General features: G+C 37.2%; 1 pseudogene; it reads right to left on the reverse strand.

Annotated features, from left to right (window-relative positions):
• Positions 1-22,039: 22,039 nt before the first annotated feature.
• Positions 22,040-22,594, reverse strand: LOC112821114 (ATP synthase F(0) complex subunit C1, mitochondrial pseudogene; annotated as a pseudogene).
• Positions 22,595-23,006: the final 412 nt, after the last annotated feature.

Below are 23,006 nucleotides of genomic sequence, written 5' to 3' on the forward strand. Positions count from 1 at the left end.
GTCATTTATAAAATAGAACATTTTTATAAAGCCCGTGATTTTTTTTTTAAGATTTTATTTATTTATTTGACAGAGAGAGAGATAGCGAGAGAGGGAACACAAGCAGGGGGAGTGGGAGAGGGAGAAGCAGGCTTCCCGCAGAGCAGGGAGTCCAATGCGGGGCTCGATTCCAGGACCCTGGGATCAGGACCCGAGCCAAAGGCAGACGCTTAATGACTGAGCCACCCAGGTGCCCCTAAAGCCTGTGATTTTTTTTAAATAATATAGTTTAATGATAAAATGTCAAGTTCTGTCATTATAATATAAGTAATACATAAATCATTTATACATAAAATATGTAGTTCAAATGTTAGAGTCAAAATAATTTGGAGAGTAAAAACACGATTTGCAAACAGAGTCTGTAGTAAGATATAATGTTCACATAAGTAATAATAACAACTAAGATCTATCGAGTCCTTTCTGTGGGCAAGGCACTGGGCCAAGTACTTTATAAAAAGTATTTAATCCTTACAACTCTTTGAAAGGAGAGTTTGACCTTTCTCTAAAATAAAGTCTATTATTTGAGGGATGAGCTCTTTTCAAAAATATCCTGGAAAACCTCGGAAATCTATAAAGCATTGTCAGTTTGGAGCCTAAAGGAAATTTTGCTATTTTTCAGTAGTTCCCTAAAATGTTCATAGGTACTATCTTTATTTTTATTTTTGTTTTATTTTATTTTATTTTATTTTATTTTATTTCTGACTTAAATAGGGAAATCCATGGTAAATGATTTTGGGAAATCCTGAGTTAAAACTAAATGTTTCTTTCCTGCAGGATTTCTTAACACTTTTTACAAACTTACGTGTGTTGTCATTCTCCAAGAAGACAATAGGATATTCAGTATTCCCTATGCACATTGACCACAGAATGTCCTTTTTTTTCTATGAGCCTATTCATGGATTATTTTATATAATATTAGATTAACCATTTTTTTTAAGATTTCATTTATTTATTTGACAGAGAGAGACATAGCGAAAGAGAGAACACAAGCAGGGGGAGTGGGAGAGGGAGAAGCAAGCTTCCCCCTGAGCAGGGAGCCCAATGTGGGGCTCCATCCCAGGACCCTGGGACCATGACCTGAGCTAAAGGCAGACATTTAACGACTGAGCCACCCAGGTGCCCCAAGATGAACCATTTGTTTAACAGTTCTATATGGAAATGGCAATCAGGAGATTAGGTTCCTAAAGCCCTTCCCAAGCAGTACCGATATTTAAAGGAGGCTCCCGTGTTTAACTGTGCACCCCCACTCTTGGTGTATCCTGAAACAGGTACCTCTGCAGAAGGAGAAACTCAGAAGAGAAATGAAGCTGAGAGAAGGGGTATGCTTATGAAGGCAAAATACTTTATGAGAACCATCAAAGCACCAGATACTTTTCCAGCTTCTGGGGATGAAGTTTAAATGTGCCGTATGGGAGATTGCTAAGTGAACGGTCACAATACCACAGGGGAAGAGAGAGGTGCTCTCTGGGAGCACAGAAAATGAACACCCAGAGTACTCACAGGAGGTGTCAGAGAAGGATTAATGGAAAAGAGAGTTTTTACCTGAATATTGGAAATTGAATTGTGGTTAATTGAATTATAGGCAGTGATGCCCATTCCAGGAGGAGTAATAATCCTTACAAAGGCAAGGAAGTATGAAGGAATACAGAGGTGGTTTGGAAAAGCTAGTGATTTGGTAGGACCGCAGGTGGGATTGGTAAAACATGAAACTGAAAATCTAGTCAGGGATCAGGTTACCAGAGCCTTGTTTGTTATATGAACAACATAACCTTTGAAAGATTTCAGGCAGGGACGTGATCCGACTGGATAGTTCTTTTGGAAAGGTCACCTAGGGACTCCAGAGGATGAAAATGGAGAGGGTAAGAAAGTGGCAAGGTGAGCAGTCAGAGACAATACGGGAGGTAAGGAAAGCTGAGGATTAGATTTATGATAAACAGGAGAAGATCGCGTAGGGAGGGGACAAAGTTGGGAGCTAAAGATATTTGGAAGTTAGGACGGGACGTGGTGACATGTTGGCTGTGGATGCCTAGGATCGAAGAGGGACTGAAGACAGCAGCTTGGTCAGGGAAACTGGGACCCCAGTAGAATGTTTTTCTTCCAAAAGGATCTGAGGTCATTGTACAGTATTAATTTAAAAATTAGAAAACTGCATAGTCTTCAGGATAAGTGACATATTCATGGTATTTTCATTCTTATGCCTATTTGTTCAGGTGATAAAAATAAAAATACATGCTTACAGTAAAATATCTGAAAACATAATTGTTGTGATATTTGAGAGTGTTTCCTTTCAGGTTCTCTTTCTAAGCATATGGGAAGGAGCAGTGAGTGAGTGTGCATGTTTAAGGCTGTGTATGGTGAGGATCTAACTTTTATACCGCACTGCAGCCTGAGTTTCTATTTAATATTATATCATGAATATTTTCCCATCTGTCTTCATCTCTTTGGACTACTATAACAAAAATACCATAGACTGTGTAGCTTAAACAACAAACATTTATTATTCACAGCTCTGCAGGCTAGAAAGTCCAAAGTCAGACAACAGATTCAATGTTTGGTGAGAGCTCACTTTTTGGTTCATAGATAACCATCTTCTCCTTCTGTCCTCACATGGTGACTAGGGTGAAGGAACTCTCTGGAGTCTTCCAGAGAGTTACAAGGATACTGACCCCATTCATGAGGGCTCTACCCTCATGACCTAATTACTTCCTAAAGTCCCTACTTCCTAACACCATCACGTGGCTGGGGGGTGGGAGCAAGGAGAGGTTGGGATTTCCACGTATGAATTTGGGGGGGACACAGCATTCAGTCCACAACACCATTATCAGAAATTATTCCTTAGAATCATTGCAGTTTATTTTTAATGGCTATATTAGATTCTATTTCCTTACTGTCCGACAATTTCCCTCTCATTTAATATTGAAGTTGCTTCTTTACCTTTTTCTCTTTCTTTTTTTTTTCCATTTAAAAGTCAGTACCTTGATATCATTTCACCTAAGTGTTTTTACATTTTTTCTATAATTTACTTGTCATAGATTCCTAGAAGTGGGATTACTTTATCAGAGGGCATAAACATTTTCCAATATTTTATGAGTATTAAAAATTGTGTTTCAGAAAGCTTGAAACATCATGTTACTTCTTTAATTGACTATTAGCCATTTCACCTTTATTTAATACATTTAACCTATCCTAAATTCTATTTGCCAAATATCATACAGTTATTTTCATTCCATTGGTTTAACACTTTACAAAATTAGCCAGAGATTGGATTATTGCTAATTGTAGCTCCTTAGAAAATGCATTTTCTTTTTTCTAAAATAAACCACATAATTTCTTCACAAATTTAGGTTTTTCTAAATTTAAAAAAATGGAAAAATTGATCAAGAATGGAAATTGTTTGCCTCTTCTATGTTTAATAGATGTTTCTAATTTCTGTTAAAATTAATATGCTCATAATTGAAATTTGGAAAAATATGTTAGCATCTACAGGAAAAAATTACTTACAACCCTACCACCCAAAGAGAACCATCTCTGATGTCTGTTCCACAGTGGTGTTTTGGGTTGTTTTGTTTGTTTGTTCACCAATCTGAACCAAGTGCCTAGAATAGTATGTGGTATATGGTTGGTTTTTAGCAAACATTTGTTAAATAAATGAATATTTTTAGTTTAATTTCTAATATTTTACATAGATATTTACATTAGTTAATATGTATTGATCAATATGCCAAGCTTCATACCAAATGCTATAGGCAATATCTCTTTAGTACAACACATTTTGGAGGAACCACTACAATGCTCAGTTGGCAGATCTAGTCTGAGCTTTAAAAAGATTATGTGGCCTGTAAAATATCACATAATAGCCAACAACTTATGCTGCAGCAGGTTCCTGGGCATCTTGTCCACAGAGGTCATACTAGACTTATGAATGTCCACCACACAATTCTGCCCCTTAGTAGAGAGATAAGCAATCATTTTATTAGGGTTTATTATTTTAAAACCATTATTGTTTGTGAACCATTTCCTAAATCTCTAGAGTTTGATTTCCTAGATTTAGTAGCATTTATTAAAACATTTTCATTTTCTGGATAATTCCAATATTTTATTAAATTCATATTATTGTATTTATCATTGGAAGTAATATTTAGTCTGCTTTCTGATGGTTACTTGAGATTTGATTCCTGTCAGTTGAAATACAAGATCAAAGAAATTATTGTTTTTAAGGTTCCTGACTCAAACTAAGTAGTTTCTACCCTCTGAAAGATTGTTGATGTGCTCATTACAACTACATAAACAGCCCTCAATGTATTTGGTCTCAGGACTCGTCTAAATTCTTAAAACTTATTGAGGGCCCCAGAGAGCTTTTGTTTATGTGATTGTTATTTGTATTTACCATATTAGACATTAAAACTAGAAAAAAAATTTAAACATATAAGCACACATTCCATTAACAATCAGAGTGATGACTCATCACACATTAACTAAGTTCTAGAAAACTCTATAGTACAGAGTTGTGAAAGAAAGAGAATGAAAAGGGCAAATGATGTCATGGTGTTATTATGAAAATACTTGGAGTATGTGTTTCTGGGAAAAGTCCTTGGTGATTCCCAGGGGTCCCTGGATAACTCTTTGAGAACAACTGCACTATACCATACTTAGTATTTTAATTACCATTTAAAAATTTGTTCATTCTGGGACACCTGTGTAGCTCAATCGGTTAAGTGTCTACCTTTGCTCAGGTCATGATTCCAGGGTCCTGCATTGGGCTCCCTGCTCAGCGGGGAGCTGCTTCTCCCTCTGCCTGCCTCTTCCCCCTGCTTGTGCTCTCTCTCTCTCTCTCTCTCTGGCAAATAAATAATAAAATCTTAAAAAATAAAAAATACAAATCTTTTCATTTTGATGAACAAATAACAATACATCATCCTTGTTTTAACTTGCATTTATTTGAATCATTATTTGTGTTTTCCCTTTTATGATCTTCCCTCCTCATTTTTATTTTATTTTTTTGTCTCTCACTTTCCCTAATTGTTCAATTCAAAAATCTCTTTACATTTGCACTTGAAATGTAGACAGTAGCACAACTTTGCTTTTCCTTTTCTTTCTAGCATGCTGAAACAAACTCATGTTATTCGCTATCAACTGTTCTGGAAGACTTGAAGTTCATAAATCTTAGAATAAGTCTACCTGACTTCATATATACCACAGCTGATCCATATGTGCCCTACAAATAATTCCAGAAGAAAAAGGACCTATGTCTTGAAACACTGATCCCTTTAACTACTCTCTGAGTGTTTGTAATATATAATCTCCCTAACATTTACCTAAAGGTAAACTTCTTTTCACTCTTTCTTCCTCATTGTGTTCTCAAAGCTACAAGTCAGAAGAAAAGTCAAAAGAAAAGATACAAGTTAGACATGCATGACTTCACCTACTGTTACCATGCTGCACAAATTTACTTCTTCGTGCTCTTTTACCCATGTGGGTCTTCAGACACTTGTCAGAATACCTGGTATTTTATAACACTCTTTTGCTATTTAATTTCATTCCCTTAACTTTAAAAATAGCTTCTAAGTGATGCCTACACTTAAATTTCCAGTCATTATCTAACTACATTTTCACTCTGACATAAAATTTGGATGCATTCTTAATAAATATTGCAGGAGTCATATTGTTTCAACTGACATTGTATTGTCTTGTCTACATATTGGTCATATTTCCTTCTACAGAACATAAACTCCCATGTTTAAAAAAGCTCATTTGATTTTTCCACAATAAGGTTGAGTTTATCTCAAAAAAGAAAAAATCCCTTGCAGCATTTAGGTTTACAGAAATTATGTTCTGTCAAAGTATTTTATAATGGCAGCATTAAATATTGCCCGAAGGAATAATATAGCTAAAAGTTGACTTGAGAAATAATATCTTGGTGTTATGCCACATTAGAATAATTTTTTATTTCCTGGAGATAATATTTTATGGCCATACTGTTGAAAAAGAATCTGTATTTGCCCACAAAGTAGAATATTTAAATGGGAAAGTTAAGGGTTCATGATGCATTACTAAATTATGAATTCGACTGCCACCCCCATACATTTCTACTCATAAAAGCCCCCTTTCCACTTTGGACTAAATGAAGTGGTTAATAGTTTGGGCAGAGTACTTAGCTTCTGAAAATAGCCTGCAGATAAAGGATGGCATTGGTGATAAATATAATATACAACTGACAATTTACATACAGTTCTGGTGCCCTACAGTAGTACACAATAATTAGCAAGCACCCCTGGCGACTCTCTGTATCCTCCCCTCCATCTGTTGCTTCACTTGGGGTTTTAGGCAACTATAATATGGAATATTTAGAGTGTTTTTCAGTGCAGTGAATTTTAGTTGTAAGTATATACATACATATAGGCATATATATTATATAATACAGTAAATAAATAATATTATTGACTCAAGTACTCAAAGAACGTTTCTATATCTAGCATTGGTTAGGCTACATATTTGAAAAACATCTTTAGCCTTCATCTAGATATCTAGCATGCTGTTAGATCTTAAAAAAAAGGCAAAATCAACTCTGGAGCATTGTGAGTGCAGTATCACATGAAAGATTACATAGAATAGCTGAAGATAGCCCATACCAGGGAAATTATCTCATGGTTTTAGGAAAAGAAATATTGTCTCTTTTCTGGAATATAAGACCAAATATTTAATGATATCAATGTGATGAACTCAGGGAACAAACTGACTTTATAGAATAGTCATTAAAACATGGATGATAAGAATCAGACTTCCTGGGTTGAAATCTATATTCTTCTATTTATTAGCCAGGTAATCTTGATCAAGTTTCTTTACCTCTCTTTGTCTCAATTTTTCTCTTTGTCTCAACTTTAATAAAAGTATCTCTAGGGTTTTTATGAGGATTAAAGGAGCTGATATTCATAAACATAACAATCTCTGCCACAGAGTAAATTACATGTAGTTGTTAAATGAATAAAGAAAAAAGAAGCACACTATGCTTATCTTTGCTCATTTTACCTGGAAACTGTGAAAGTTAAACATAATTTTATTAAATGTTAGTAATATCATGATAAAATGAGTTCAGTTGACTCTATCCGCATTTTTTTTTAAGATTTTATTTATTTATTTGACAGAGAGAGACACAGCGAGAGAGGGAACACAAGCAGGGGGAGTGGGAGAGGGAGAACAGGCTTCCTGCGCAGCAGGGAGCCCAATGTGCGGCTTGATCCCAGGACCCTGGGATCATGACCTGAGCCAAAGGCAGACGCTTAAGGACTGAGCCACCCAGGCGCCCCATCTATCCACATTTTATTATGAATAAAACATAATGTTTCCATTTGAAAGATATCTACTTTCATACTGACCATGCTTGTTGGAAATGTTCCAAGTAGGCTGTCATTTAATATAATAGCTAATTGTGTTTATTAGTCAATGTACCAAAAATTCTTTTTAAAAGCTACAGAAAATCTTGTACTGCATGTGGATATTTTTAAACTGAACAAGAGAACATAACTAAAACCCTGGAGGTATAGATTAGATAATTAGTCACAGTGTGCTCTTTGCTGATCCCAATAGAAATTAGCTAAATCTAAACCACTAATGATGGGCAGTATGACATGAGAATAAATAGTGGCCCTATTACTCTCTATTTGCTGACATCTTTCTTTTTAAAATGTGTTTATTAAATATATCCATATTTTCCTATATCTTGGTCTGAATATGTTGAATTTTAGGATGGAAGATTTTATCATAACGCTGTAATTAGCAGTAAAATAGTGAGGGAACATGGACAGAAAAGTACTTAACTCTCTTCCATTTTTGATATAAATTCCAAATATAGGGCAATCAATGAAGTAAACAAAATTTGTTTCCTGTTTTAAAAATATTAATACCACTAATATTCCTTAATATTTGCACAATCTAAAATTTGAAAGTTAGAAAATAACACCTCCCTCAGTCTATGTTGTAGTTACATGATTTATCATAATTATAAATAAAACACCAATGAAAAGTATAGTTATGATCAAAGTCTAGATTTTTGTTTACGTGATAACTGGCACTTTGTACCTATTTTGATCACTGGCTTGTATGTCTGCATTAAATCCCTGCAGTCAGACTTTAGTAAATATCTCAGAAAGTAGGAGACTTGAGCAAATTAGGCTTGCCAATAATTTATTAAGAGTAGCTTCTCTATCAGTTAGCTTTTGCAAACAACCCCAAAATTTAGAGTCTTAAAACAACCACCATTTATCATTGTTGGTGAATCTACGAGTTGGCTGGAAGGTTCTGCTGATCTGGGTCAGACTGGGTTGATCTTAACTCATCCATATATTTGCGCTCAGCTGGTGGAAGAGCTGGACACGGGCCACCTGAGATAGCCTAGCACTCATGTTTGGGTGTTGGTCAGCTGACATCTGGGGACAATAGGGATACCTGGATCATTCTCTCATCATACAGCAGTTAAGCCTAGGCTGGTTCACTAGGCAGTCAAGAGCGAGAAGGTAAAGAAACACACAGGCCTCTTGATGCTTGGGCTCAGAACCCAGTACATCACTCCTGCCAAATTCTATTGGCCAAAGCATGTTATGAGACCTGCCCAGATTCAAGGAATGGAGGAAAAGATTCCACCTGTTGATGGGAGTAACTGAAAGGAGTTATGGTCACATCTACAAATGAACACAGCCACTATGGGTAATTTAGGAAAAAATCATGTTTTTTAACTAAGCTGAGACCTCATCTAAGTACAAGGTACACATCATGAGCCCTATACTTGACAAACTACTTTCTTTGTGTTTGATTTTGGTTTTGGTTCTGGTTCTGAGGTGTCATGAGCATGCTGTGAAGGCGCACACACGAGTTGTGTCTTTCCACAATGTCAGCTTTATTCAATCATCAAGTAAAATTAAATCACAATTATAAAGCAGGTTCAGGATTCCAAACTCAATGATAATTCACCATGTGATTAAACTTGGCTTCTTACACAGCACACAAAGCAGGACAGAGGACAAGCCACACAACACACAAGCTAACAGAAGGGTGCAGGAAGTGAAGGAACCAAACACCATGTCAGTACGAGGGCGCGCAATTGAGCTAAGGCCTCGGTCTGGTCCGGGTCAGCGCTGGGCACTGACTGTGTCTGATGTTCAAGCAGAGAAGGCTCTCGGTTCTGTTTGGAGATCGACTGGGCAGAGCCTTCAGCAACAGTTGCCTTTTTTAAGTGGTCAGACATAGAGGGGTCAAGTCTGAAGAGTCTGACAGTTTGGAGCACTAACCGTCCCCTTTTTAAAGAGATTTAATTGGTTTTGGGTCCCTGCAGACCTCCTTTGCCTCCTCTGGTTCTGCTCGTTATCAGTTCTGGGATGTCGGCTGATATTGGTCCTGCTGATATCCCTTAACTGCTTGCGTCATTGCTTGACACAGGCCCCTGCTTGTCACAGGCTCCTGCTTGACATGAGAGACTCCATTTTGCTCTCTACACAAGACCTTCTCTAAATAACACTAACAAGGAGATAGAAGCATGAAAAAAGCAGCCATTCCACTTGGCTTCAGAAAGCTCTGAAATATTTTAGCCATCACTCAACCAAACTATTTGATAGTTGATTCACAAGAAAATATTTCCAGGCTAACACCTCTTGATTCCATGTGAACAAGTTGAATCCCCATTTTCTTTCTTACTTTAAATTGGTGGAATGCGATGAGCCATTGCAGAGGTGAACAAAGTTTTATTCATTTGAAAAAATGTATTCAATGAAGCCCCAGATGAAATGGCCTCCCAAACTCCAGCATAATAGTGTGGTATAAAGTTAATATTTCGGTTATGTGCCTATGATCTCTAGCTGAAAGTATGCATGTACCATCTAGAGGGCTCTGGTCTGTCTGTGGAAACATACAAATGATGCTTATTATTTGCTTTCCTGTCCCGAGCACCAGAATCTTGCCTGAAGTTTGCAATGGGGTCACCTGAATCCTGTGCTTCTTTCTGAGTCTTCCAATTTGGATTTTTATATAAAGGTGGCAGAACGATTCATTGAGAAGAATTTGCATGATACACATGAATGTTAGTATAGATAACATGCTTATATGTGTGTAAACACATAGCTATCTTTCATGACATAACCCAGGGACTCTTTGACCACCATCTTTCATCCAAGCGTACCCTTCTCCTGTATTCCCCATCTCAATTAATGGCATCACTTTATGTTTTGTTGTTTAAGCCACAAACCTTGTTTAATGTCTCTTATTCTCACTCCCTGTCTGCAATGAATAACCACGTCATACAGATTCTAATTCCTTGATTGCGTCTTATTTCGGTTACTGCAACGCTGCCCTGACACATCTCCTTAAAATAGACCTCATTCCCTCCCATCCATTGCCTATGCTGCTGCTGGAATGACCTCCCTACAACATTATTTATTTCGTTCACCTAGCAAAAATTCTATCGTGACTCTTTGTGGCCTTCAGGATAAAACTCGCACCCGCATATACATAGAAAAGGATTTTAAAGCACGACTCCTTCTGTATTTAATTAACTTCTTGCTGGAAGGTCAAGAACCAAACTATAGCAGCTGTACGTTGCCACATTCCCAAAATGAGGTGGTGCACTATGGGCAGAGTTACTAAGAGTGTGGCAACAGCTGATTTGCAACCCTCAACCTATCACCAATTTCCAGTAGTTTCTCCCTCTTGATCTAGACCAAGTGGAGGATCATTAAGAGAAGCACTGGGCCCTTGAAATTTGTTAGGTACAGAAACTGGTACCAGGACTATATCTTAAAAGGTCCATGGAGGGTAAACATCTGCATCGCTGTCTTCCTTTGCTGCTGCTAACAACAAGATGACTTACTTTACTATGGAAAACTATTTTTATGTAATTAATGTCTGCTTTCTTGTTTACAATGCCTGATTTTAAAAAGAAAAGGCTTGGCTTATTTATCTACGTCGTTATGTACCCGTTAGTCCTTTGGCACCCCTTTCCCAAACAGATAACATTGTACAATAAAGGACTTTGAGAATCTAAAAAAAAAAAAAAAAGAAGGTCCATATATACTGGTTGGCAGAGTAAAGAGGCTGCAGCAGGAGCAAATTTCACTGAAGGCAGAAGAAAGGTATATGTTGTTCTCTGACTTGTGGCAAGATGTGTACCACGTGCAGGCTGAAGCCCTTTTAAATGTTACATAGATGACTGCCTGGTAAGTTGATGTCATTCCAACCAAAGGATGGATGTCTGGATACCCCCGGGCCTGAAGTAGGGATCATAAGTAGAATGGACTATTTGAGACCAGTAGTGCCCACCTCAGAAGTACCGCAAATGGAGGAGCATAGGAAGACCTGTACCTGGGAAACCCGGGAAACCATCCCGCCGGGGAGTATCCCTATTAGCAAATGACCACATTCACAGAGCACCCTCACTGGAATACACCTGTGCCTGTCAGTAAGCTCTTTCCTACTTCTTTCATCTCCCTGGTTCTAGTCATCAATGGGTAAAAGGACCAGAGCAGCCCAGGGAGGAATTGGGGGTGGAGGGAGAACAGCAAGGTGATCCTTGCCCTGGGTAAACAACTCCTTTGCCCTGGTGAAGAAACTGGAATTAGTATTATGAAAATGGAAAATAAAGGCAACTTGCGGATCGGGTGAAGATAATACTACTTTTCTTTATGCAAACTTTCTTTCCCAGAAACTAATTGGAAAGTTTTCTAAGGCATATTTTTATCTGCAATATTCAGAAATACATAAAAATCTGATGATGTACTTTTGCAATATTTGGTTCTTTCTTTATAGAACTAACTTCCTTTTAGCCACAGATACATTGCGTATTAGAAGAGATAATATAAAATGCCCTCATGCTTCTCGCAGAAAGAGAAATAAAAATCAAAACCTCAGAAGTTTACTCAATGGTAACACATAAATGTTTATAAAACACAATGAACACTCCGGATAAAGGAATTTAGAACCTGGGGAAATATTCTCTAGTAACCCCTCTGGCAACATTTTAATTATAATGCAGTGCCCCTCCCCAGGCAATGAGTCCAATCTATTATAATGTGAACAACAATCTATTTACTGCAACGCATTAAGAAATCCAAATATCTGGAACAGGTCATATCTCATTTGCTATTGCTGATTAAAACATATAATGGAGTAAGATGACTTTCAGTCTCTCCTTCTCTCTCTCTCACTCTGTTTAATCACCACTGCATTTGTGTCCAAGATTGTTTTGGAAATAAAGCTAATACTTTAGTCCTTGAATAGGTATAATTTTTGAAATTGTATTTATCATATGAAACTTAGTTTGGGAACTTACCTTTGAGTATTTTCCTAGTGATGATTTAGGAACTCTCATGTACCAGTACTTTGTGCATTTTGCCGAATAATTCAAGGAGGTGATTTCTGCACAGGTCACCATAGCATGCCAAAATATGACTTTGTAAGTTATGGAAAAGTACATTCCTCTCTACTCACCGTCTTAGATAATTCTCTAATCATTTGTATGAAGTACTCCTCGTTCCCCTTCTTTCTCTGTGAATTGTGCAAATGGTATTGAAAGGATGGCCTAGAGCATGACACTAGGTGCTCAGCTAACTGGTACACAGTGGGCATAGCTGAGCCCATCCCAGATTTGTCACTCATCACCCAGAGTTAGACAGGCTGCCTTTTCTCCACTCTCACTCAGCGGTTGTTAGCTTTTGTGTGTGTGTGCGAGTTTAAAGAAGATTTCTCAGACTCCTGTTGGTATATCATTAGTTCCACTTTTCACAGAAAACAAAATCTTGAAAAGACAGATTATCTATGCATATAGAAAATGATTTTCCCTGAAGGGCATTTTCTTTTCCTTGATCCAGTGTATTTTTAAACGTCTCAAGCGATGAGGCTGGCTGTTCAGCCAAGTTCAAGAGCACACTTTTATTCAGCCCATTATCTATCATTGTGAATTCAAACCTGCTGTTTCTCTTTGCTGATAATCTATCATCTAACGAGAGCGAGGATGACTTTAAACCACAGGAGCAAAGAGCAGTCATGGACTTGGCTTACAAGGAGATGTATATAGAGAACTGCACACACAAAAATATATTCAATTCAGTATTTCCTTGCTCGGGTTTTATACAATGCTCCACGCCCTGACCCTGGTAGAAACTTGGATAGTTAGGACAGAGAATTACCAAATATTAAAAAGAAGAAGGAACACGAAAGGGTGAATCTAAAATGCATATCCAGTCTCTCAAAATTAATTCCCAGAATATTATTTTTAATGGGATATAAATCATTATTTTATGCACACAAACAGAAACCAGAAGGGATGTCCTACTGAAGGACTCTCTCTCCTAAATGTCCTTATTCTTCCTTCATTATGCTATCTATGTTCCCAGGATAGCAACATTAATTTGACATGGCTGAATTATGCTACCTACTGTTTTCTGTAGAGCACTATCAGTGCCTGAGGCTGGGTTTCCTGCTTTGGGGATAGGGGGCAGAAAGACATTTCTAACTCTACCCTAGTATGAGAAGCAATTAAGCTACAAGTTGTTTAGCTGTAAGCAGTTAACCTCACAAACCTAATAAATTATTTGATTATATGGAATGCTTAGAACTTTGACCCCTTCTGGTAAATATGCATGAAATTGTAAAACTTGCGTTATTTTCTTTGTTTCTGTCGCTTAATTATTTTAACATTGTCCCTCTTAGTCCATGCTTCGGGATGTACAAATAGCAGAGAGGATAGATGCAGCTGTTCTCTCATTGCCAAATCATCTGATTATATTGTCTTTGCTGTTCCTACCATCTCTGTTTTAGTTGAAGATCGCCCCACTTTGTTTCTGCATAGGAGAAAAGCCACATTTGTTGTCTTTGTCCCTTCTAATCAATTAAAAACAAACAAACAGGCACACAACGCTTCATGGACACTAATGAACCCAAAATAGTCTGTAATTAATTTCGAATTCACTACTAGTTTCAAAAATTAGCTAACACTGCAAATTGCACTGACCATGATAAGACCCTTAATAACAAGGCCTATTGTGTGAAATGTGCAAGTCAGCAAAAACACAAATGAAAACCTTTCAGCTTCAAACACTTCTAGCAGCATGCAAAACAAAGCAAGATGAAATCTGAATTAAAAAAAAAAGAAGAAGCTTTAAGCAACTATGTCTCACACCAGATCTATTAACAAATCACTTCAAAGTACACTTTCTTTTTTGCACACTCATTTTTGTGAGGTCAACTCATAAGAGGTATGAGAGCAAAATTATCTTTTTTTTCCCCTAGAACCTCAATAATAATAATATACCAGGAATTCTTAGTAGGTTATCTAAAGTGCTCATAATAGATAAGTATATAAGTGACCTTTATTTTCGTTATGAAAATTAATTTTAAAATACGTAAAATTAAAGAAGTTTGCACTATTATGTAATCTAACACAAAGAAATATGAAATGTTCAATTATCGGGGCGCCTGGGTGGCTCAGTCAGTTAAGCATCTGCCTTTGGCTCCCGTCATGAACCTGGGGCCCTGAGATCGAGCCCCACATCCCCAGCTCCCTGCTCAGTAGGGAGACTGCTTCTCCCTCTCCCTTTGTGTCTCCCCTTGCTTGTGCTCTCTCTCTCTCAAGTAAATAAATAAAATCTTAAAAAAAAGAAAAGAAATGTTGAATTATTACTTTGCTGCTGAACAATTCTGTAATCCTATTCTTATCTAAGTATTCCTGAGATTTCTTCCCTTTTTTAAGATTTTATTTATTTATTTGAGAGAGAGAGAGAGAGCATGAGCAGGAGGGGAGAGGCAAAGGGAGAGGGAAAAGCAGACTCCCCGCTGAGCAGGGAGCCCGATATGGGACTTGATAATGGGATTCCGTATGGGACTCCATCCTGGCACCCTGGGATCATGACCCGAGCTGAAGGCAGAAGCTTAACCAGTTGAGCCACCCAGGCGCCCCGAGATTTCTTTCTTTTCAGGAAGTACTTTGACAATTAAATCACAAATGTACTTTCATTCTCACTCTCCCTATATCTAATATTCATTATTTACATATTTAAGGCAATATAGACTTGTAGCAATAATTTCATATTATTTTTATTTGGGTTGCTATTTGTTTGCTTTTAAAGCAATACAACTTTGAGCTACAATTTTTGAAACAGTCCAAATGGTACAAATAGCAAGCTGATTCACAGTGCATCCTCAAGCATCATACTCTCTGAGTTTAAATGCCAGTGTTGTCATTTGTCAACTTGGGGAAATTGTTAAGTCTATTCAATACTTGGAGTTACTAGTCATGTAATAGGGATAACTACCCATGTCAGAGGGACACAAATTACAGGGGCAATCTATAGGATTGACTCAAAAGAATATAGAAATACCTTTTCTTCTTCTTCTGTAACTGTTCTGTTGATGACCAATTTCCCCTGAATTTGTATCCTCACCCTCTCTAGGCCTCCAGGGCAGCTCTGAAACTCATGGCCAATCTGCCTCTTCTTTACCAGTTCTCATCATTTCCTGCTTCCAGTCTTCTCACGGGTGAGAGTGCACCTGTCCCTCTTGAAACTCTCTCTTGAATACCTTTCCAATGAAGAATTTACGCAGCACTTCCTCCTAACCTTTGAAAAGCCCATTCCTAATTCTTAATGACTTCCCCAACAAACAAAAACCAGATGCTCCCCCCAAACCTCCAGATGCTGTACAACGCCTGACACCACACATAGCTAATCTTATATAAACTAAAGATTCATTTTTTTCTCTCCCTTAATTTTTTCCTATAGCACATTGTTCTGCTTAAGACTGTTATACATACAGTCAATTATCCAAGCTAATGGAGGCAAGCTGTGGGAGAGATAATTAAGAACAGTAGATAATCTACCCTGCTATTAGTGCAGGTGTCAGCAAAGAGTCTGGCCTGAGACATCATTGTAGGGGGTGTGTGGTGGGGAGGAGGGAGGCTTGTGGTCCCAAGATGGGTATAGAGTGTCAGGAAAAAGACACTGAGGAGGGATAGGGGAACCAAACGTGGTGAGGGAGCAACGTTAAGACAGATGATTACTCACTAATATGAATGTTGTGGGTAATCCAGAGTTTACTGTTGTGTTTAAATGCCTGCTTAGAATACAATACTAATTAATCTAAAGTCATGTTTCAATTATACCCCCATTGGTTATGTTTTAAGGTGACAGACCCTCTCGTCAGCCCCAGAAGTCAAAATTACAGTTGTGATCGGTAGAGGAATTGGCATATGCCACACCAGCACTGGGGCATGATTTAACAAGTCCATGTTACTGATTATGGGTCAACGCCATTTATTCTGTGCATACAAGTCAAAAAATATATCCTAAAATTATGGCCAACTGGTTTCTAATCAGTTTGTTTTCCACCATTGTTTCAATCAGTGGTCTGTTTAAATGTGCAAGAATATGTGAGCATCCCTTTACTGATTCAGTAACTATTAAATGAAGGCCTATTACATGGTTTCACAACCTATTGAAGCTTATGTAGTGGTGAAATTGTATATGTTCAAGAAGGCTATGGACTTTTTCCGTGTTGTAAAAGCATAGCAAACATTTCCGTTCTCCACATACAGCATAGAATCAAAATCATCAACCAATGAAAGCTAAAGAAATGTTAAAATCTACATGGGAAAATAGCAAGAGTAATCCAGAAGTGCATTGTTGAGTGGCTTAAAAAAAAAGCTGATAATAATGGAAACTCGTTGGCAATATAAGAGATCCTGTCATTTTTACTATCGGTGACTTCAAAGAAGAAAAAGAGTAGCAGATACAGACCTTTCAATTTATAGCCATCTTCCCCATAGTCCTTCGCTGTGGTGTCCTTTGGGCAGAAACACTCCAGGGTCTCAACTAGTGTGTTTTTCAATTACTGTTACTACCCTGTCCTGATAGATAGGAAATGATAAAACAAGAAGTAAGAAATCATTTTTCATAATTCTTCAGAGTCCAATTTAGCCTCAAACCTGCTTCTCTTGCAGTCCTTCATGCTGTAGAAGCTGAATTCTTAGTGGATGCTACAGCCTCAGAGTGGAATCACTTCACATATTTTTCAGTAGATTAGCCTCTAGAGTATTTCTTTCTTACTCTCAAAGTCCAGCAAAACAGTATAGCCCCGAAGCATTCTCACTGAGGAGGCATAAATACCAAACAAAATATTAAAACAACCTTGATTTCCAATACTTCAAACAAAATACTTTCTTATATTTCTTATAACAAACAAAAAAAATCCTAATATTTTTCCCCAGTTGGTTGAAGAAATCTGGAATATTTAGATGAGACATTCAGGACATAAAATCCCAGTTGATTTGTATACCAGGAATTATGAAAACTACAAAATTTCTTTGCTTAAAAGAAAGCTGAATGTCCAAGGAAATTAAACTGCAAGTTGCCATAAAATAATTTCCTCTTTCAAAGAAGACAATCAATAATACATTGAAGTATTAAAAATTAATATAAAGAGTCAATTTTAATTGGCTTCAATTTTGAGGTTAATAGGTATTAACTTTCATTTTTATAAAATATGTCCACGTTAATGACTCCAAGATCTATTGTTTGAAAGATTTTCCCGAGGCACATGAAGCTAAGGTTGAAAGCAGTTAAGGGTGCTTGAATTCCTTTACAAGCCTATTATAAGCCAATATTCAATCAAAACGATTATTGCTAGCCATTAAAAAATTTACTAAGTATCAAGGGTAATAACTCTTGCATGTTATTACAAAGGCAAAGCAAAAAGCCTTTTGTATTGCTGTTTGCAAAGATTTCTTAATTTATTTGACGTCCTTGGGAAAAAAAAAATCTGCTGTTCAGAAAAAAAAAAAAAAAAAAAGAGTAGTTCCGTCCCCATTATCTCTGAACAAGAGGTGTCAGGAAGCTTCAGGCTAGAATTAACATGAGATAGACTATTACAGTTGTAAGAGCATTTAGCAGCCTTCCCTACTGACTTCAGGGTGATAATATATACAGCCCCTGTAATCTATCTCCTCTGCTGCTCTTTTTTGACTCTTTCCTCCTCTCCTTCTTTACTAATATACATGCCTTATTATAAAGCATGGTAAGAAGTAAACAGCATTTTTCTACTAAAGTGACACCATTAGTTGGAGTTTTACCTTCGGCAAAGTCATATAAAGAATCACTGCTTGAATGTAACCATTTTGAAAAGCCAAACACAACATTCAAGTATAGAAATATCCCATGACCCATGTTCTAGAAAGTAAACCATATCTAGTATTCTTTGCACTAGAAAAGCGTTCACATGTTGCTAATTTACACAAACGGGAAATGCAAATTTAGTCAAGTTGAAGCTTAAGAAAATAATTGTTTAGAATTGGTATCTAATAATTCATGAAAAAAATGCAGTAGTGTTAAGGAGAGCTGAAGAATGTATCTGGGTCATTCAGAATATCTGTAATTATTATTGTAAATAATAATGTCTACCTGGAACTGAATATGGTCCAAAGCACATTTAAACCAAGGCAGGCTTTTCTTTTCTTGAAAATTTTAAGACAGAATGAATGTACCAGAAGTCATGTTTGAACATTTTTTGTAAAGATTTTATTTATTTATTTGACAGAGAGAGAGACAGCGAGAGTGAGCACACAATCAGGGGGAGAAGCAGAGGGAGAGAGAGAAGCAGGCTCTCCACTGAGCAGGGAGCCCGACGTGGGGCTCGATCCCAGGACCCTGGGATCATGACCTGAGCCGAAGGCAGAAGCCCAACTGACAGAGCCACCCAGGTGCCCCTGAACATTTTTAATACATTCGAATACATGCCTGTATTTCTCCAAGCATTTCTAATTCAATTTCCCTTAAATTGATATTAATCCCCTTGAAATTAAAATGTAAAGCAAAACAAAAATGACATAAGTATGTAACTCAAAATTTATTAAAGCTTAGGCATCAAAATATCTAATGAATAACAGGAATCTATGGAAATTTCTTTTAATTCAGTTGTTTTCAAACTTGGCATCATTGACATTTAGAACTGTGCAATGCTTTGTTGTGGCAAACTCTTCCCTGATCATGGGATATTTAGCATCATCTTTGGCTTCTACCCATTAGGTTTTATTAGCACCCCACCCCACCTGCACACCATGAGTTGTGACAAACAAAAAATGTCTCCTAAAAGGCAAAATCACCCTCATTGAGAACCACTACGCTAAGTGGAAGACCTAATCTAAATTTGACAATGTTTAATTACAACATTAACATTGGAAAAGGAGCTATCATCAAATTCTCAATTGCAAAATTCAGTTTGTTTTAAGAAACTAATACACATACTAGCTGCGATAAGACAGAGCTGGGCTTCACCAGCATTTCCTATAACACCCCGGGAAAAGGAAATATTATTACAAATACACGAGAAGTTTGTGGTCCAAATACCAAATACCAAAATGTAAAAATACCACTGTCTTAGTCTGCTTAGGCTGCCATAACAACATACCATAGACTGGGTGGCTTAAACAACAGAGATTTATTTCTCAAAGTTCTGGAGGCTGTAAGTCTGAGAACAGCATACCCAAGTGATCAGGTTCTACTGAGAGCCCTTCCCTGGCTTGTAGATGGCTACCTTCCAGTGTATGCTCACATGACTTCTTTGTGTGTTCAAGGTGAGAGAAACCAAGCTCCCTGGTGTCTCTTCCTGTAAGGGCACTGATCCCATATGAGGACTCAGTCCTTAAGATCTCATCTGAACCTTACCACCTCCTGAAGGCCCCACCTCCAAACACCATCACACTGAGGAGTAGAATTTCAATACGTGAATTTTAGGAGAACACAAACATTCAGACCATAACAACAATTAAATTTCTAGCTTAGAAATGACACGGTGGTTGAGATAAGAAGTGAAAATTATCTGTTTCTCTCTTCCTGGAAAATCAAAGAAATGATTGTCAGTTACTTTTTTAGGATATTATATATGTATTCACTATGTTCAGATTAAATGAACATTATTAATACTACCTGACACTTTTATTGGTATAGTTAAATTTGAATTATTCTGATTCTTGAACTTGTCATCAGTTTGTGTTTTATTCATATGTACATAAAATAAAGAGATAAAAAGAAAAAGCACAAATTCATTTACCCACAAATCACACAGGGTCACAAAAACTATGTAAAGCAGTTTTTTGCTACTAGCTATAAAACTAATCTATGATGTCAGGAGTCTGGATGTGGTTACTTTTGGACAAGGGGAAGGAATAGTGATGCTGAGGGGTCAATAATGGTAGGTCTGAGAAATCCCTCTGAGTGAGGAATGACTTAGAGTGAGTCTGGGGAGGTCATCTCATGAACAACATTGAATACACTTTATGATTCATCGAGCTGTGCACTTAGGATTTGTATAACTTTTTTCATATAGTTCATACTGCAACAAAAATGTTTTTAAAAATTTGTTTTGAATTACAAAGAATTCAAGTCATGCATTTATTGCTTTTGTGGATTCCAAGATAAATAAGACAGCTTCAACCGTAAATGAGTCAAAGTCTAAAGAAAGATTCAGATCTGCAAACAGTTTGCACAATGCTGTGTAATAAATGATAAATGACATATATGAGCAGAGTTCCTTGAGAAAACAGATAAGGAAGTATTTAACTGTGTGTGGAGAAATCAGGAAAGATTTTATGACAAATAGCATTTGGACAGGACCAGGTAGCATGGTAAGAGCCCATTTTGCCACATACTAATTACTATAAAGTAAGTTAGCTTTAAAGAAAATGTGTAAACACAGGTTAACTGATTGTATCTAGATTTTAGTTTTCAGGTAGTTTCTATATTCTTGATACAAAAACAAGCCAATCATGGGCAAAATGAAACTCAGTAAGAAATCTCTTGCCTTATTAACTAGTAAGAATTATCTAAATAGTAAAATAATAAAATAGTAGACATGGATATTTGTTTATGCTCCATCTTTGGGTGCTTTTGTCATTGAAAGCTTTCTTTTTTTCTTCTTAATCATGTTAAAGGCAGAGGGTAAAAAGACAATAGAAAAGATGAAATAATAAAATGTCACATAAATGTTGATGGAGTACATTATGCAAATTGAGACTATGCAAGTACTTGAGAACAGTCTTAGTGATAAAGAGATGTGAAAACATGAGTAAATGTCCTCAAAAATGATTGCCAATCATCAGTGACTGATTACAAGTAACAAAAACTAACCCTTGAGGAAGAGTAATGGTTATGTTATCACAGGTGTAAGCTTTAACCTTGAGGGAAATGCTGGCTTCTAGAAATAGAGTAGCAGTTGCAGCCACATTAACCAGAACTGCTTGGTGTACTAGCAGAGGGTCTGTTTCAGAGAGGTGTGAGAAAAAGGATCGATTTTCACAAAATCAGAAGTTAGGCCTAGGAATTTCTATGTTTTTATTGGAATTGTACTCTTGAGAATTACTTTCCTCTGTCAAAGCTACTGTTGAATAATATGCTGAAAGAATTACTCAACCGGGAGTAAAATTTCAAATTATGTAAAACCCCTATTTACTTTTAAATTACTTTTTCCAGACATGATTTTAATTTGGGGATCTCTCATTCCTCCTTCTTTAGCAAAATCCTTTTAAGGTGGAAACCTCGAACTAGTCAACTCTCAGAAGTACTTCTGAAAGCTTAAACTCTGAGATTCTCAAACAACCACTACTTCATATCTCTGAGTCTCTTTCTCTCCATCACATTTCTTCTTTGATCCCAACCAGCAATTCTATAATTAACCCCACCCTGCTTAGCAGTCCTATACTAATTTTCCCCATAATGATATTTTAACCACTTTCCTGATTCTTTCCCTTTCTCACCTTTTCTAGTACATTCTTAAAGCCAGCCATTGTCCATGGATCAATAGGAGCATCATCTTCTGTTCTCTTTTATTACCAATGCCTCACACACTGGGAAAGGTGAATTACATAACAATGTCTATTGGTATTCACACAAAGTAATGGTTTCTACTTTAAACTGCACCAATAATGTACTTACTACTGTAATTCAATAGAAATTTTTTTTTTTTTTTTTTTTTTTTTAGAGAAACATTATGTTTAATGGTAAAGCTTAGCACGCTCCAGCACCAGGCATGGCCTGAAGTCGAAGCAGCAGGGACGGTAGGTGACCCTCATGGAACCTCACATGTCCAAGAGGATGAGGAAGGCGACCATCAAACAGAAGAGCCCCATGGCCTCAGGCAGGGCAAAGCCCAGGATGGCATAGGAGAAGAACTGCTGCTTGAGAGACGGGCTCCTGGCATAGCCAATGATCAAGCTGCCAAACACTGTTCCAATGCCAGCCCCTGAACCAGCCACACCAACTGTGGCAGCCCCAGTGCCAATAAATTTGGCTGCTGTGTCAATGTCCTGGGAGACAAGACTGGTCTGGAACTCCCGCCGGGCCACCTGGAGTGGGTTGCTGCTGTAGGATGGCTGTTTAGCTGGGATCTCTGCCCTACTCAAGAGGGAGGCAGACACAGGCCTGATTAGATCCCTGGTACAACAGCCAGGATCAGAGCTGGAGAAATGAGTAGTGCCCCGGTGGTCTGCATTTTCTCAGTCTCCCGGCTTTAGCTCTAGGTCTCAGCGCTCAGCTCCCCCCCAATTCAATAGAATTATAATATTCAAAGAATTCAAAGAAATTCTTTTCCAATTCTTTGAGACATTCATTATAAATATTTACTATATCCTTTACTATACTCTGTAAATATTTACTATACTCTTTAAATCTCCAATCATATTCCACAGTCAGAAAAAGTGAATATCAGGAAAAAAACTCCACAACTTCTCTACCATATTCAGTTATCTATATATAATGCCACAAATTCCTCTTCTGTCTCTGAGATCAGATTATTCTCTGAGAAAGAGAGTAAGCCTTTGACCCATGAACTGAAAATTTTCTTTTCTTTCCTTCTTTGGGCTCTCTTTCTCTTTTGCATTATTGAAACGGTCTTTTACTTATCTAATTAAAATAGTTTGAGTCCGCTTCAATCTAAAAACAACTCTG

The sequence above is a fragment of the Callorhinus ursinus genome, unplaced genomic scaffold (assembly GCF_003265705.2).
Source record: "Callorhinus ursinus isolate GAN/ISIS: 27379988/994484 unplaced genomic scaffold, GSC_fseal_2.0 scaffold1, whole genome shotgun sequence".
NCBI lineage: Eukaryota > Metazoa > Chordata > Mammalia > Carnivora > Otariidae > Callorhinus > Callorhinus ursinus.